The sequence below is a fragment of the Notamacropus eugenii genome, chromosome 1, assembly GCF_028372415.1.
Source record: "Notamacropus eugenii isolate mMacEug1 chromosome 1, mMacEug1.pri_v2, whole genome shotgun sequence".
Taxonomy (NCBI): Eukaryota; Metazoa; Chordata; class Mammalia; order Diprotodontia; family Macropodidae; genus Notamacropus; species Notamacropus eugenii.
The window spans coordinates 313,519,540-313,532,628 of NC_092872.1; the positions used below are offsets into that span (position 1 = coordinate 313,519,540).

The following is a 13,089-nucleotide window of genomic DNA, read 5'->3' on the forward strand; positions in this document are numbered from 1 at the left end:
TTATTTTTAGAAATTTGGCTCAGTTCACTATATATTTGAGAAATGAGGCCTTTATCAGAGAAATTGTAAAAAAAAATTTTTTTCCTGCTTTCCTTCTTATTTTTGCAAAACCTTTTTAATTTCATGAAATCAAAACTGCCCATTTTACATTATGTGATCCTCTGTCTTATTTTGTTCAAAAATTCTTCTCTTATTTATAGAGATGACAAGTAAAATTTTCCATGCTCTTCTAATTTACTTATGATATCACCCTTTATTTTACCCTCTAGTTCTAGTATATCAAGGGAGTTTTCCTTCATAGTTTCTTAAAATTTGATGTCTAGACTCTTTCTTTGATCATGGCTTTCAGGAAGCCCCATAATTCTTAAATTATTTCTCTTTTAAAAATATGGAACACTCATGAATTTGCATGTCATCCTTGAGCAAGGGCCATACTAATCTCTGTATTATTGAAATTTTAGTATCTCTGCTACCAAAGAAATCATCTGAGCTCAACCTTGAAGAAAACCAGGGATTCTAAGATGCAGAGGTGAGGAAGCAGAATATTCTAGCTTGAGGATTTGTGGGGAATAATGGAGGTGTGCAGGGGTCCAGCCATCATGTGTAAGGAAGAGCAGGTAAAGCAGTATGGCTAATCCATAGAGTGTAGTGGAGCAATTTGCAAAGAAACTTGAAAGATAGGATGTTGGGGTGTAAGCTCAGTTTTCACGTGAACGGTTTTGGGCAGGTAAAAGTGAGGGCTTCTAAACCTCAGAGTTCTCAAGAGGCCCTCCAGAGAACAGCTGGGAATTGAGGCGGGAAACATGAGCTTTCCACCTCTTCTCAGTGGAAACTTGCTGGGGAGAGCATCCCACCCTTGAGATTGGTCCGTGGTCTGAGCACACCTGTTGTTAATTAGCTAGGGGCTGAGAGCATACACGGTATTCACGTGCAAACTACACGGCTGGGAGAGCTTAAGTAGGGACAGAAAAGCCTGGAGGGGCTCTCTTCTTGCTGCGGGGTCCCCTCTGGGTATCCCTCCCTGTTCCACGCCCATCCTCTTGCTGTATGATCCTTGCTCCTTGGGAGGATGAGGGTTCCTTTCTCCTGGGGATGAATTCGCCCTGCATATGGACACGTAACTAAGACCCTGAATAAAGCCTAACCCTTGTTTGACTCTGGAAAGTCTCTTCTCTCCATACGTTTATCCGGCTGGCCACCGAAGACCTGCGAAAAGTAAGAAGACTCGGGTAGCCCATCGGCCTCTAGGCCGAACAACAGGAAGGTCAAAGTTGTGAAGAAATTTAAGTACTAAAAACAGAAGTCTGTACTATATCATGGAAGCAAAGGGAAGTTTTGAGGCTTCTCAATGTAGAGCACAGTGACCTGGTTAGACTCATGCTTCAGAAATATAAGTCGCAAGGCGGAGCCAAGATGGCAGAGTGAGAGCAACGACTCACCTAAGCTCCTGGACAAACTCCTTTGGATACCTCTGAAAGGAGAATCTGACCAAATTTTGGAGGTGCAGAATCCAATGGGAGACAGACTGTGATGGATTCGGAGCCCAGGTTAGACTGGAAGGTCCAAGGGAAGGATCTGTTCCGCGGGGGTGAGCCCCCACCGCAGCGCAGTCAGCGCAGCGGAGCGGAAGGGACCCGAGAAGCCTGAGAGCGGTGGGCGGAACCAGCTGAGCTAGAGACAAGCTGAACTAAGCCGGTGAGAGCCGCTGAGCACTAGACATCAGCGCAGCAGCTCCTGAGACCTTCAGCCTGAAGATTAAACTTCGGTAAGTCACCTACTTGAACTTCTGGGAGCCAGGATGGCGGAGTGATCAGTAAATGCTCTCTCCACCCCCCCGATGACTGTGAAAGAACCATAAAATATTTCCCCAGAAAAATCCTGGATCAGCGGGAACAGCAGAAGGGGCAAATAGTCTCATAACACCTGAGGCTAGGAAAATACCTAAGGGGGATTCCTCCTACTGTGGCGGAGGCGAACCGGAAGGACAGAGGACCCAGGGTGGAGAAAACTCACACTAGGACCCAGGCAAGCCTCAGTGCCAGGAGAGGAGCCCCAGGAGGGGTGGGAACACACATTAGCATCTAGGCGTGCCTCAGCCCTCCACGGGAAAAGGGAAGACAACAGGGAAGCTGGGATCACCATCCCCTGAGCTTGCCTTTGCCTCATTTCAGCTGAAGAGATCTCCTGTGACCAGACCACTCCTCCCACACACTTAACAAGCTAACCCCAAGGTTGATCTGGGAAACAAAAAACAAAAACCTGCTTTTAGCTTTTTCACACATCAGCTCAACACAAAGTTCTGCAGCTTCTGACTGAAAGAATCAGAAGCTACAACACTCAGTCAACATAATGAACAGGAAAAGGCAGACGAAGGGTGAAAAAACCATAGAATCTTTCTATGGGGATAAGGACCAAAACACAAACACCAAAGAGGTCAGAGCTGAGACTGTACTTCCATCTGAAACTTCAGAAGGGACTATGAACTTCTCACAAGCACAAGCAGCAATCCTGGAACAGCTGAAGAAGGAAATAGAAGAAAAACTGGCCAATGATTTTAAAATTATAAAAAAGGAATTCACTGATGAGAACATCACTTTGAAAAGGAAAATTGAACAAATGGAAAAGGAAGTTCAAAAATTAACTGGAGAAAATAATTCCCTAAAAGGAAGAGTTAATCAAATGGAAAAGGAAACCCAAAACCTAATTGGGAAAATTGTTCAAATGGAAAAGGAAACCCAAAATCTAACTGGGAAAATTGGTCGAATGGAAAAGGAAGTACAAAAATTAACTGGAGAAAATAGCTCCTTAAAGGGAAAAAGTGGTCAGATGGAAAAGGAGATGCAAAAGTTAACTGAAGAAAACAATATGATAAAGATTAGAATTGGGCAAGTAGAAACTAATGACTCAATGAGGCAGTAAGAATCAGTCAAACAGAATCTAAAGAATGAAAAGATAGAAGAAAATGTAAAATATTTAATTGGAAAAACAACTGACCTGGAAAATAGATCCAGGAGAGAAAATTTAAGAATTATTGGCCTGCCAGAAACCCATGATGAAGAAAAGAGTCTGGACAATATCTTCCAGGAAATCATCAAGGAAAACTGCCCAGAAGTGCTAGATTCAGAGGGCAAAATAGTCATCGAAAGAATCCCACCGTTCCCCTCCTGAAAGGGATCCCAAACTCAAAACCCCAAGAAATATCGTTGCCAAATTCCAGAGCTATCAAGTGAAGGAGAAAATGCTACAAGCAGCCAGAAAGAAACAATTCAAATATCAAGGACATACAGTCAGGATCACACAGGACCTTGCAGTCTCTACATTAAAAGATCGAAAGAATTGGAACCCAATATTCCGTAAGGCAAAGGAGTTGGGACTTGAACCAAGGATCAACTACCCAGCAAAGTTCAGCATAACATTTCAGGCAAGGAGAAAGTCATTCAATGAAATAAGGGACTTCCAGAGCTTCCTGACCAAAACGCCAGAACTCAATAGGCAATTCGATCTTCAAATGCAGGTCTCAAGAGAATCATAAAAAGGTAAACAGGGGGGAAAAAACAAAAACAAAAACTTGTTACTCAATTAGGGCAAACTGTTTACCTCCCTATAAGGGAAGATGATACCTGTTAATCTTGAGAACTGTGCAGCTATTATGATAAAAGGGATATACATAGAGGGAACAGGTGTAAAGTAAATGATGTCATGTCAAAAATATGATTTAAGTATGAGAAGGGATTGTAATAGGAGGTGTGAAAAGGAGGAAGCAGAAAATGGCAAATTACATCACAGGAAGAAGTACAAAACTATAGTAGAGGGAAGGAAGGGAGGGAGATGAGCATCGTTTGAGAGGTACTCTCATCTGATTTGTTTAAAGGAGGGAACAATAATCTTAAGTAGATAATCCTAACTAGCTCTATAGGTAGTAGGAGGGGAAGGGGGAAGAAAGGGGAGGGAGGCTAAAAGGGAGGGAAGAAGCAATAAGAGTAAAGGGGAGTAAAAGGGAGGGGGGCTAAAAGTAGGAGGGGAAGGCTGCAGGAGGAGGGGGTGAAAAGTGAATACTATTGAGGAGGGGAAAGGAGATGGGAGAGCTAAAAGCACAAATGGTGGGAAAGAGGATGGAGGGAAATACACAGATTGTAATCATAACTGTGAATGTGAATGGAATGAATTCTCCCATAAAACGGAGACGGATAGCAGAATGGATTAAAAGCCATAATCCAACAATATGCTGCTTACAAGAAACACATCTGAAACAGGGGGATACACATAGGATAAAGGTCAAAGGATGGAGCAGAATATATTGTGCTTCAGCTCGTGTAAGAAAGGCAGGAGTAGCAATCCTAATCTCAGACAAAGCAAAAGCAGAAATAGATCTAATCAAAAGGGATAAGGATGGAAACTATATCCTGCTAAAAGGCACCATAGACAATGAAGCAATTTCATTACTAAACATGTATGCTCCAAGTGGTATAGCATCCAGATTCTTAGAGGAGAGGCTGGGGGAGTTGAAGGAAGAAATTGACAGCAAAACTATACTAGTGGGGGACCTCAACCTCCCCCTCTCTGAACTTGATAAATCTAACCTCAAAATAAACAAGAAAGAGGTTAAGGAGGTAAATAAAACTCTGGATAAGGTAGATATGATAGATCTTTGGAGAAAACTGAATGGGAATAGAAAGGAATATACCTTTTTCTCAGCGGTACATGGAACATTTACAAAAATTGACCATGTACTAAGACATAAAAATCTCACAATCCAGTGCAGAAAGGTAGAGATAATCAATGCGTCCTTCTCAGATCATAACGCATTAAAAATTACATGTAATAAAAGGCCATGGAAAGATAAACCAAAAATCAATTGGAAACTAAATAATCTAATCCTAAAGAAGGGTTGGGTTAAAGAAGAAATCATAGAAACAATCAACAATTTCATTCAAGAGAATGACAATAATGAGACAACATACCAAATCTTATGGGATACTTCAAAAGCAGTTTTTAGGGGAAGTTTTATATCTTTGAATGCTTACATAAATAAAATAGAGAAAGAGGAGATCAATGACTTGGGCTTGCAGTTGAAAAAGCTAGAAAAAGAACAAATTGAAAATCCCCAAGTAAATACCAAACTAGAAATACTGAAAACCAAAGGAGAGATTAATAAAATTGAAATTAAGAAAACTATTGAATTAATAAATAAAACCAATAGTTGGTTTTATGAAAAAACTAATAAAATTGATAAACCTTTGGTCAATCTGATTAAAAAAAAGAAGAAAATCAAATTACTAATATTAAAAATGAAAGGGGTGAACTCACCTCCAGTGAGGAGGAAATTAAAACAATAATTAGAAACTACTTTGGCCAACTTTATGCCCACAAATTCGATAATCTAAATGAGATGGATGAGTATTTTAAAAAATACAAATTGCCCAGATTAACAGAAGAGGAAGTTGAATACTTAAACAACCCCATCTTAGAAAAAGAAATTGAACAAGCCATCAATGAACTCCCTAGGAAAAAATCTCCAGGGCCAGATGGATTCACAAGTGAATTCTATCAAACATTTAAAGAACAGTTAATTCCAATACTATATAGACTATTTTTGAAAATTGGGGAAGAAGGAGTCCTCCCAAATTCTTTCTATGATACAAATATGGTTTTGATACCCAAACCAGGAAGAGACAAAACAGAGAAAGAAACTATAGACCAATTTCCCTAATGAATATAGATGCAAAAATTTTAAATAAGATTTTAGCAAAACGAATACAGCATCTTATCACAAGAGTATTATGATCAGACAGAAATATAAGTCGCTAGCAGTGAAACTATGATTTGGAGACAGGAAGACCTCTTCCAGGTAAGAGATGATGTGGGTTTTCACTAGACAATGAAAAGAAAGGGCAAGATGTGACATTTGTTTTGAAGGAAGGACTGGAAACTGACTTGATATAGGGGATGAGAGGGACTGAAGAACCAAAGAAAACTCCAAGGTTATAAAACTAGGTGCCTGAATGAATAAGGGTAGCATCAAAAGAAATACATGGGCAAGTCAAGTTTGGAAACTGGACTGAGATGAAACCATCTTGTTCTTGTTTATACTTCCCTGCCAGAGACCCTGTCCTGTCTAGTCTTCTTATCTACTTCACAGAGAAAGATTTGTATTAAAAGCATGGACCCATCTCTAGGAGCAGCATTACATCAGTTACATCAGGGAGACTCTGCCTTTAACTCCTACTAAGAATCCTCTAAGTTATGGATAATATGTGAGTTGATCCTAGTCATCCTCTTCAGGTAGATAGGTGGCACAGTGGATAGAATACTGGGCCTGGCTCAGAAAGGCTTGAGTTCAAATTTATCCTCAGATAACTTACTGGCTCTGTATGACCTTGGGCAGGTCACTTAGACTCTATTTGCCTTACTTTTTCTCAACTGTAAAATAGGGATAAAAGTCCTACCTATGAGGATGAAATGAGATAATATTTGCAAAGTGTAGTACAGTGGCTGGCACAGAGGGGGCACTATATGTTAGCTATTAGTACTAGTCTCTTCACCTTTCCCATATCTTTATATAGCTTAGATTTGAACTGCAAAGATCAATGATGTAATTTACATGTAGCAGTATAGTGAGAAGAGTATAAGGTCAGAAAAACAAGGATCCACTCATTCAAAACGGTGTATCAAAATACACTTGTTCCTCTATCTACCATAAGTAAGACAAATTATTGACTTGGCACTATGATCCTTCTTGGTTTTACAGTTCTGAGAATGAATAGAGAGAGATGAACAGTGACAGATCTCATAAGGTATGAACAAAAAATAATGTGATTGATAATCATATAAATTCTCATGGGCTGGGACTGACTCAGACTAGTCCCCTGGTAGTTTAGGACTAAAATTGGAATGAAATGAGATGTTCATCTAGGATGACAATAACAACGATGATGATAATAATAACTACCTGGCATTTACGTAGCACTTTAAGATTTACAAAAAGCTTTTCAAATATCATCTCATTTGATCTTTAAAACAACCATCAGAGGTATATACTTTCATTATATCCATTCTATAGATAAGGAAACCGAGGCCCAGAGATATAAGCCAATGTGACCTGTCTTCAGCCATAATGGGTATGCGTATTAGAGTAAGAATATGGAGTTAAAGCCCAAATTCAGTGCTCTTTTCATAGCACCTGAGTGTCTTTTCACTGAGGACACTTTCCACTCTGACTCACTTCAACTCTATAAAAATGGGATATTATTAAATGGGATAAACTATCAAAAATCCTCTTGATAAAATAGGTAACAGTTGTAACATATTTATGTTGTAGAAGCCATTTCCTAGGTTCCTTCCCTCCTCCTCTCCCTTTGCAAGTTTTTTTTTCCTTAAAAGGCATGAAAACTATCCCTAAGATTTGAGTGACTTAGGGAATTAAGGTTTACCCCACTGGTAATTGCTTCGTAGTGGCTTCCATATACAGCAAACAGGACTCAAGAGGATAGAGCTCCTCTGTTGGGCTTATGATAATACTTACTCCTGTACTGTTTAAATTACCAAGGAGATACTTCTTAGACTTAGACAAAATAACAGCAAAATTCATTTGGAAAAAAAAAAATCTAGAATCTCAGAAATAATGAGAAAAAGTAGGAATGAAGGGGTTTAATATTACCAGATAGATGGCTCAGTGTATAGAAGACTAGGCCTAGAGCCACAAAGATCTGAGTTCAAATCCAGCCTCAGATACTTACTAGCTATGTGATCCTTGGCAAGTCAGTTAACCTCTTTTTGCCTAAATGCACTGCAGAAGGAAAGATGAGTATCTTTGTCAAGAGTTCTGTAGATATGAAGGACAGGGTTGGGATAGAAGTTATATGGAGTACACCAGTGCCCAGAGTGAGCCTGCACATTAGCATAAAAGGAGATCCCAGACCCACACTAAGGCATTCTTAGCCCCACACTGGAGTATTTTGATGGGGACAAGGACCAAGTGGCAGCTTTGTTGTTTATTATCCAGTCCTGGGTTGCAGATCCAGGACAGATTGAGAAGGGAGTCTTTCCACATGTAGGGGGGCCCTGGATAGTATACTGAGAAAGAATAAGTTTAGAAGCCAGCAGTTGCAACACCTCAGGCACAAAGTAGGATTTTAACCAGAAATTTAGCCCAGGCTGCAGAGGAATAACAAAGGCAGTAAAAACTGGACGAAAAGGAAGCCTACAATTATGCCATCAGCTTGAACCAACGGAGCTTTCCAGCTGGTGGATAGGGGTGGAGTTTAGCAAAATTCTGCACTTGCACAGACTCAAAACTAGGTCAGGAACTATTAGATCTCAGACCAGGGGGGTAGTAATTACACTTTGCCCTTTGGGAGCATGGAAAGCATGGCAGAAAACTCACTACCCAAAGAAAGAAGCAGGAGAACCAGCTCAGACCTTGTTTTCAGAAATGTAGCAGAGGCTAGCCCTAACATCAAGAATAAAGTCAGGAATTAGGCTTGAAAACTGGGGAAATTAAAAAAAAAAGGACCACACCCTAGTGAGTAATTATGGTGGCAGAGATGCTGAAGACACAAATGCATAACAGAATGACCCCAGAACATCTACAAATAATGCCTCAGGAAAAAACACAGCTTGGACAAAAATTCAGTCAGAATTGCTGGAAGAGATAAAGGAAGAGGGTTGTGTTGTTTTTTTTTAAATAAGAGTTAAAAAATATTTTTATAAATAAAAAGAGAATGCTGAGGAAAAGGTTGGAAAAGAAATGAGAGCTAAAAAGAAAGAATTGAAAAGGAAATGAACAGGCTGGCACAAGACATACAAAACCTGCCCAAGCAACAAATCTTATGAAAATTAGAATGGATAAAGCAGAAGTCAATGACTCCATGAGGTAACAAGAAATATTAAAAGAAAGTTAAGAGATTGAAAAACATAGAACAAAATGTAAAATATCCCACTGCAAAAACAATTAACCTAGAAAACAGATCAAGAAAAAAATTTTAAGAATCATTGGACTATCTGAATGCCATGACCAAAAAAAGAGCCTAGACATCCTATTTCACAAAATCTTAGAAGAAAACTGCCCAGATCTCTTATAAACAGTAGACATAGTGGAAATAGAAAGAACTGATCAGTCACCTCCTAAAACCTCCAAAGGAAAACTCCCCAAAACATCACAGCCCAAATCTAGAGTTTTGAACTCGAAAATATACTGGAAGCAGTCAAAAAGAAGGAATTCAAATACCAAGGACCTACAGTCAGGAACACAGAAGTTTTAGCAGTTACCACTATAAAGGTGCAAAGAAGTTGGAAAATGGTATTTGAGAAGACAAAGGAAATGGGCTTACAGCTGAGAATAATTTACCAAATAAAACTGAGTATAATGCTATAAGAGAAAAAACTGATCTCTAATGAAATAGAAAACTTTTAAGCATTCTTGATGAAAAGATCAGAACTGCAGCAAAACTCTGACATTGAAACATAGGAGTGAAGAGCATAAAAGTTAAAGATAAATGAACAATGAAGAAAGGAATAAACAAAGATAAACTGCTTACATTCAAATATGGGGAAATGATGTGTGTATCCCTGCTGAATCTTATCACCATTAGGGTTCACAGAAAGAATCTATTTCGATAAGGCCTAGGATTAGTTCTGCTATGTCTTGATGATCTTAAGAAAAAAATGGAAAGAGGGGAAGAGGAATACACTGGATAGAAAAGAAGGTTAGGGAAAATAACCTCATATCAGGATGTACAAATAGATATTTATACAAATGGGGGAGGGGAGAATGGCTGACAAATCTTATATTCTCATTTAAACTAGTCAAAAGAATGTATATGTACACATACACACACAAAGAATTGGGCACAAAAATCCATTTCACTTAACAGGAAAAAAGAAGGGAAAGGGGAGAAGGGTATGGGGAATTAGAGAGAAGATAGATTAAGGTGAGGCATTAGTTCTAAGGAAAACAAACTCTAAGGATATACAAAAATGTTTATAGCTTTTATTTATTTTTTGAGATGGCAAAGAATGGGCCTCTAAGAGAGGGTCTATAAATTGCAGAACACATGAATAAACTATGGCTTTGTTAAAAGGAAAATTCTATGTTTGAACCTTCACACTGATTAAAGAGGCAAAACTCAGGATGAGAAAATTAAAAACACTCAGACAGAAATGTGTTGGTGGACTGGTCAAAAAGGGGTAGCCCAAAATTCAAGATGGAGATTACTTTTAGAGACAACTTTTTGTAATATAAACAAGACAATCCTGACAGACACTCATCAGCTTCTTTTCTATTGATGTATATTAGGGAAATGAAATTAGAGTTAAGGAGGATGGCCAGCTACCTGCCGGCTAGCAGGTAATATAAAAAGGCAGGTGAAGGGGATCAAAGTACTATGCAGACTAGCTGCCTCCTTTCTCCACAGACTGATTAATCACTAAGTGTTACCAGAAAGACAAGCCAGATTAGAAACAATGAGGTCACTTAGGGCATACATATCAAGTATTTATAAAAGTGATGGAATATTATTGTTTTGAACTCTTACTAAAGTAATGATTAGGATTCCAGAGGACTGATGAAGAAACATGCTACCCACCTCCTGATAGAAAGGTGAAAGACTCAGAATGCGAAAAAATTTTTTTTTGGACATGACAAACATGGAAATTTATTTTAACCATGTTTGCAATAGCTTCTGTTTTTCTCCTGTTTTCAATGTGTGTGCGCATGCTTGCGCTTGTGTGTTGGGGTTGGAGGTTTCAAAGCTGAATCTTGGCTGATTAAAACAAAGTACTTTATGAAAAGAAAAAAACCATGAAGGTTATGGAGAACAAATAAGGAAACATCTTGCTCACAGTAGATAGATCTGGGACAACTAAGACAAAATATTATATACACCAACTGAAGAGATCACAGTGATGTGGATAGAAACAGTGTCCTAAGAATTAAAACAACAATTGATTGATTTTGTGAAGCCCTTGGTGCCCTAAAGTCTCCCCTTACCCCAACCTCTCCTTATTCTGGACCATAAGATTCCCTGTCCCCATCCCTCATCCTGGGGAATAAGATTTCCTTATCTTCTGACATTCGTAGTTCTCCCCCTGTGACTTTATCTTGCCAGACTTCTTTATCTTGCTAGACTCGCCTCTAGACTTGCTAGACTCATCTCTAATCCCCACAAGGAAACCCTAAAATCATCTTATATAAGTCTAGTCTTTTTTCTGTATCACTGACTTTGTTTAGCTGCTTACTAAATCTCAGGCCTGCTGCTTTTGCATCAATAAAGCTCCCAATGGCTACACAGAAGGTCTAAGTGAATTCATTTACATTTTGAACCAGCTTTCCCATCTCTCTCTTCAACAACGGTATCAGATATTTTTCCTTCATTTTTTTTCTTTGTCACAACTGAGGGTTAGGTTAGAAATATTTAGGATTTGAAACATGATAACAATTATCACTAACACTTTACAACCTTTGATCTTCACAACCACCTAGGGAGGTAGGAGTATTATTATGTCATTTTACAGATAAGGAAGCTGAAGCAAACATAGGTAAAGCCATTTCTCCAGGGTCACACAGCTGCGGAATGGGGATATGAATGGATTTTAACCTTAATGAATTTTAATCTTACAAATCATGCTTTCTCAGGTGAATGACTTAACGTGCTGCTGGGGCTGGGCTGGATCAAGCAAGTTGTTTAGTTGTTCTAGCTCAGGATTAGCCTCAGAAGCTGCAATACTGGGCCAAGTAGAATTCTGCTGTTGCTAGATAAGCCCAGGCAGGATACACTTTCACTGAACAATGACTGCTGGAGCAAGCTGGGTAGGCTACTCTATGATAATCACTTAATATAAATTTTGGACTTTAATAAAGGCCCAAGCCTGAACCAATCAATCAGCCTGCTTTGCTTTGCTCTAAAAATGCCCTTTCCTGTGTCAGCAATTTCAAAGACCTGTTAATGACAGGATGCCTGCAACCAGAGTGGTGGGATTTTTCCTTATCTTGTATCACAGAAACATATGCTATACAGAGGAAATCCACACATACTGGAATCATACCAACTGACACTACTTTGGTAATTGTCTTGTCTCACTAAATTTACTTATTCAGCTAAGAAAATTCCTTTCTCATGGTAAAGTGTATTTAAGCCTGGTCATTCTTCCATCAGGCAGTCAGAAGTTTTTCTGGCTCTGTGATCATGTAACCGCTAGTTTTAAGGGAATAAATTGTATGTGTTTAGCCTGTTTGCTTTTTCTTAACCAAACTTTCAGGTTGACATGTGCCAGTAAACAGTTACTCCAAGATAATCACAGGCAGGTTGGTATGCTATTGCATCTGTGTGTTCGTTCTTCGTTGCCAAAGACCATGCCATCAGAGAAATAATGACATGACTTGCACTTGACTTTGTTTTGAGTGACGGAGGGCTGTGCAGGTCACCAGCCTCACTTCTCCTCCAGAGGCATCTGAATCCAGTGACCAGTTATTCATCAGGATGACTGGAGATGACCCATGATGAGGCAATTGGGGTTAAGTGACTTGCCCAAGGTCACACAGCCAGTGAGTGTCAAGTGTCTCAGGTGAGATTTGAACTCAGGTCCTTCCGACTCCTGCACTGGTGCTCTATCCACTGTACCACCTAGCTGCCCTTATGCTATTGCAATGCTGAGCTGGGTAGGCTACTTGGCTGGAAGGCCCTTTTCAAGGGCATCCTTGATGGAAAGGGAGACTTGTTGTACTCCTTGTGCTCAATCTTCAATAAACAACAGTAGTCTTTTCTGACCTTTAGCCACCGTTGTGACTAGATGGGACCATGCTCTCTTCAGTTGAACTGTTAGAATACTTTTTCAGCTGGAGTGTTGCAGTATTCTTTGAGTAAGATCAATGACCCTTAGCTTAGGATTGACAAAGATCTTTTCTCATTGACTTCCTCTGAGTTCTAGTTCTGAGGTTGTTTGCCATCTCTAAGCAGGAGGTAGAAGAAATATAGCTAGTCTAGTTCTGGCAATTTTTTTTAGTTTCAAAGGCTTCTTCTCTCCTTAAGACACCTCACCTAACTTTTTAGGGCAATCAGTCCCAATTAAGGCACTTAGTTTCCTATATACTTT

General features: G+C 39.3%; 1 protein-coding gene and 1 pseudogene across 9 annotated transcripts in view; both read right to left on the reverse strand.

The window, feature by feature from the left end:
- GPHN (gephyrin) overlaps nt 1-13,089 on the reverse strand; it is a 749,523-nt gene that overhangs the window by 431,803 nt on the left and 304,631 nt on the right. The gene's annotated exons all lie outside the window — the stretch shown is intronic.
- Nucleotides 383-481, reverse strand: LOC140521784 (U6 spliceosomal RNA; annotated as a pseudogene).